Source organism: Chenopodium album, chromosome 7 (assembly GCF_948465745.1).
Source record: "Chenopodium album chromosome 7, dcCheAlbu1.1, whole genome shotgun sequence".
Taxonomy (NCBI): domain Eukaryota; kingdom Viridiplantae; phylum Streptophyta; class Magnoliopsida; order Caryophyllales; family Amaranthaceae; genus Chenopodium; species Chenopodium album.
Genome location: NC_137840.1, coordinates 11123093 through 11128559, shown reverse-complemented (window position 1 = coordinate 11128559; position 5467 = coordinate 11123093).

Genomic DNA, 5467 nt, shown 5'->3' with positions numbered 1-5467 from the left:
CGGTCTTCGACGACTTTTGCTATGATTGGGAAGGTTGTCACTATGATTCAAGAAAAAAAGGCTCGAGATGTAGTAGCATTGATCGACGACGTTCCCTAGATTTTGGAGGGTTGTCACAAACAACTAGAAGTGATTTCAAGAGAAGTTATCTTCGATGGCATTCCCTAGCTTGTGAAAGGTTGTCACAACATCAAATGCAGCAACAAATCGATTACCCCAGAGACGTGTGCTCGACGGTGCAAGATACGCGTTTCTTAACTCTCTTATATGTTTAACTAACGCTAGTTTGTAGGTATCGGCGTTACAAGAGTGATTTAGGATCGCAGAACGTTCTGAATCATTCTCCGTCCCTATCGATACTTTGAATTTTGTTTTCGAAACTTGCGTTTCTCCAAACTCAGTCAAAGTGGGGGCTTCTTCCCCAAAACCAAACCCGGTGATGAGTACCTTTCACGTCGAATTATAATCGAATGAAGTGAAAGTGTGGAAAGTCTAGTGTTGCGGTTAGTTTTTAATTCTTTTCTTTCTCTCTGTTTTTGAAAACCTATTTTAAGAAAACTTGCATTCCAATTTAGTTTGTTCCATGATAAGGGTCCAATGATGGTGTATTTGGGTTGGGTTCGAAAAGATCTTTCCCACAATATATTATAAGCCCAATTCCGATGAATAATGAGGAAGTTAGGGCCAAATTACTAAACTGGGCCCGGTTTGATATTTATATGCGGCCCAATGATCTAGAGGAGAGCCTAATATTGATTTATCATTCCTAATGAAATTAGAATTGATTATAGTCTTCTAGATTCTTCTAAAAGGTTCTTTTCATTCCTAATTTAATTAACATTGATAAAGTGACTTTAGTTGACTTTTAAGAGTTTTAATCAGAATAAAAGAAGTGTTTTTAAGGAAAATACGATTTTGCCCTCTCATACGGCTAAATTATATCAAAATAAGAAAATGCGTAGAAAACTGATTGCAGCTTCCGGCGACAAGACCTGGCGTCTGGCGCTGCACTCCAGCGTTAGGCGACAAGCGTGTGTTTGGCGATGTGGTCGTGTTTTATTCATTTTGAAACTCTGATTCATTTTTTTATCATGTCCGGCTGATTTTCTCTATAAATAGCCTCTTAAAACCTCTCATCAAGAATCTCTTGATTACTCTCTCTCTCTCTCTCTTTTCTAAACTAGCCTTTTGCATACAAAATTTCGCATTCACAAGATCTAAAAACACCTAGCCAAGTTCGAAGTTGTCTTCGCCCTAGACGTGAAAGGTTTTAATTTATGAGGGTTTGGTCCCAAATCTCTATTTCAATTATTTAGTTTAATTTAATTGTTTATTATTTTCCTTGAAGTTACTAACGTTTGTATTTTGTTATTAGAAAGAGATACGAGGCATCCAAGTAAGTACTTTAATTGATTTATTTATATTATGGTATAGAAATCATGCTTAGATTATTATTTTTATTCCTAGTGTCATGTTAGGATGTTTTGATCTTCCTAGTATCATGTTTAGGGTAATAGCTATAATTTATAATATCAAATATGACAATTGTGATTCCTGCGATGCTTCCTATGTTTTTGCTATATATTCATGTTAGGGCTAAAGCCTTGATTTTTATTGTTTAGTGACATGCTAGGGTTTGTTATTAATCTTGATAGTATCATGCCTAGGATCTTGCTATTATTATGATTTAACATGATTATTTTAATTATAGTTGTTATCATGATTATAATTATTTTTATTATAATTATTATGTTGCTTGATTATATATATTTTTATTTCTTGATCACACCTTTTATGCATGTTTAAAGGGAATTGGTACTTGTAATCACGCTTAATAAGATAATTAATAATCTTGTTTAGGGTTAATTTGATTATAATTCAAGTGATCACCAATAATAGTTTAATTTGTGCATTATTATTCAACCAACATAGATAAACAGGTTTAGGGTAAACCTATTGATTTCATGTTAGTCAGAAAGTGCACATGAATACGATTAGAATAAAGTAAAGTCCTATTATTAGGGCAGGTTCAATCTCTTTTAGGTTAGATTTGTACCTTCATCCCCGAACTACCAGTCATGGTTCAAGACCTATTGGAGTTGACGATCTCCTGGATCGTTAAGGGGTGTAACCTTCACCTCGTGAACGGTTTACAAGTTCCTAAACTTGTTGGCGACTCTTTTGCTCTATCTTCTTTCCCTTTGGACGCCACCGTACTTTAGTGTATGATCACTGTGGGGTTCAAGTTTGGGGTAATGCTTGAAATATTCCCTACACCTCGTAAAATTTGTTTTGCACTCTTTAAGTTCCTAACTATAAGTGTTTTATATTTCGAGAAAATTAGGCATTAGTAACTTACTACAATTCACCCCCTCTTGTAGTATACCATCTGAAATAACACTAGGAAATAAGGAAAAGATATCAAAAAGATAATAACTAGCCCTAAAAATAATATTTCTTAAAATATATCTCAATATCCCCTTCAAGTTGGAGCATGAGGATCTAAATTGCCCAACTTGGAAAGAAGGTTATCAAATTGTGGAGTTCCCAAGGGCGTTAGTAAAAACATCCGCTAATTTCTCCTTAGTGGAAACATAGGATGAAGCTATTAAGCCCTCTGTAATTGCATCACGAACAATATGACAATCAATCTCAATGTGTGTTCGTCCTTTCATGAAAAACCGAATTTCTGGCTATATGTAGGGCATATTGACTATCACAAAACAACTTGATCGCCTTAGGGTGTTGAACCCCCAAACTCGATAATAAAGTCTTTAATCATTTCAAATCATTTGTAATCGATGTCATGGATCGATACTCGGCCTCATGTAGATATTGTAGGTTGTTTCTTGGTTTTCCAAGAAATTGGAGAATGACCAGAAACACAAGCCAACCTGCCAACGAACGACGAGTTAGAGGACATGCCACCCAATTTGAAACACACCAACCCTGTAAAGTTAGGTCACTATCTGCACTCAATAAAATACCCTGTCCTAGGGTACCCTTCAAATAACGCACTACCCTTGGAGCCGCCTCCCAGTGCTCAATACAAGGCTCTTGCATAAATTGTGGGAGAATGTGAACAGAATACGCCAAATCTCGTCTAGTGACCAAGAGATAAATCAACTGTCCTACCAGTCTGCGATAAGACTCAGGATTCGCAAGTAACTCACCACTAGCAAGGCTAAGCTTGTGATTTTGCTCAATTGGGAAAACCTCTTGGCTTTGCCCCTAACAACCCTGCTTATGAAATAATATCCAAAGTATATTTGCGTTGACACAAAAACAAACCGGATTTACTACGAGCTACCTCAATACCCAAAAAATATTTCAAAGGACCAAGATCCTTCATCTTAAAATAATCACAAAGATAGGGTTTGTAAACAGTCATTGCAGCGGAATCATTCCAGAAATAATAAAATCATCAACATAAACTAAGACATTAAGCTGAATATTGCCATTAATATATGTGAAAAGAGAATAATCAGAGTAACACTGAATAAAGCAGTACCCTTTCAAAGCCGTAGTTCGTTTCGCAAACCAACACCTCGGAGCTTGTTTCATCCTACACAAAGACTTTCTCAAATGACCCACCAAACTCGAATCCGAGCTCTCAAAACCTGGAGGTAATTTCATGTGCACCTCCTCATCTAGATCACCATATGAGAAAGAATTATGGACATCCATCTGATGAAGCTCCTAATTTTTAGAAGTAGCTACAGCAAGAAAGGCCCGAACTGTAGTCATCTTTAGAACCGGAGCGAAAGTCTCACTGTAATCTATACCTTCTTGCTGATGATTACCAAAAACAACCAAACGAGACTTAAGAAGTTCAACATCACCATTGGATAAAAATGTTGTCTTGTACACCCATTGATTTCCTAGAGCCTTCTTACTAGGAGGAAGATGCTCTAAGGTCCAAGTCCCGTTATTTTCTAATGCCGTAATTTCTTCTTTCATGGAACGTCGCCAACCTTCAGATTTCATAGCTTCTTTAAAGGATTTTGGATCCTTTCCAAGAACAATAGCCGCAAGAAACTTGCGATAATTCACAGAAAACATGTCACAATTTATATAGTGTGCTAAAGGGTAAGGCGTACTTGAAAGAGTGATGGAAGACGGAGAGGACGATAACGGATTATTAGCAAAAACGGAATGTGTCACATAATCACAGAGCTTGACTGACATAATCTTTTCACGGAACCCCTTATCCAAGAGTTCGACACTCGGTTGTTGCTCGTTGACTGAAATGTTGCTGATGTGCTGTCCATTTAAGCCTGCGTCCGATGGAAATCCATCGGGGGAGGTAGAAACTTTGACTTGCTGCTGCGAAGCGAAGACCGCGCCTGTGGCAGTACCTGTAGGGTTCTAAACAAAGGCCTGCTTACGGTCAGGCACCTCCTACCGGGTGGGCCGCAGTGTGGTCTATTTTGGGGTGCTACGTGTGTTGGGTTGTGTGCTCGACACTCGTGGCAGCCTGCTCATTGACCTCTAAAACAACCCCCTCGTCTCCAATAATTACCTCATTATCATCAAACACCTCATACTCCATGAAATCCTCTTGAACATCATTATTTTGATATAAAGTCGTGGGCTCTATATTCACAACATCCGGACTACCAAAAGGGAACACTTCCTCCACAAACTTGACATCACGGGAAACAAAGAAAACTTTTAAATCAAGATCATATAATTTCTATCCTTTCTTCCCAAAGGGATATCCCACAAAAAACATTTTCTACTTTGACTAGCAAATTTGTCCCCATTTGTTTTCTGGTTATGAGCAAAACAAAGCCAACTAAAGGTACGAATTGTATCAAAAGATGAAGGTTTATTAAGCAAAATTTCAAACGGTGTTTTATTTATAACAAGTCTATTGATTAGATGAGCTGCGGCAAGGACAAACTCCCCCCAAAAATAGATAGGCAATTTGGCTTGAAACCTCAAGGTTCTCCCAACCTCAAGAATGTGTTTGTGTTTTCTCTCAACCCTCCCATTTTGTTGCGGAGTTCCCACACAAGAAGTTTGGAAAATTATACCAGTAGCACCAAAATAGCACTTAAATTCAATATCGTTATCACTTTGCACAACTTTAATGGTTTGCGAAAATTGCCTTTCAACCATTGCAACAAAAGCCAAAAACATTCGAAAAACCTCAGTTTTATCAACCAATAAATAACAAGCTCCACATGAAGTAACATATCGATATGGACCCTACAAATAACAACGTATTTTCTCAAAAATCCTAGAAGCTCTACTATCACTTAATGGAAAATTATCTTTAGGATGTCTGTCACGCATACATACTTCAAACCTCTTAACAAGACAACCTTTATTGCTACTAACATGAGGAATAACTTAACTACTTTCTCGGAAGGATGACCCATTCGATGATGTCACAAATCCAAATTTGAGGTTGCTTCAACAACATCAACATGGTTCACCGAATCCAAATTGCTAAAATAGT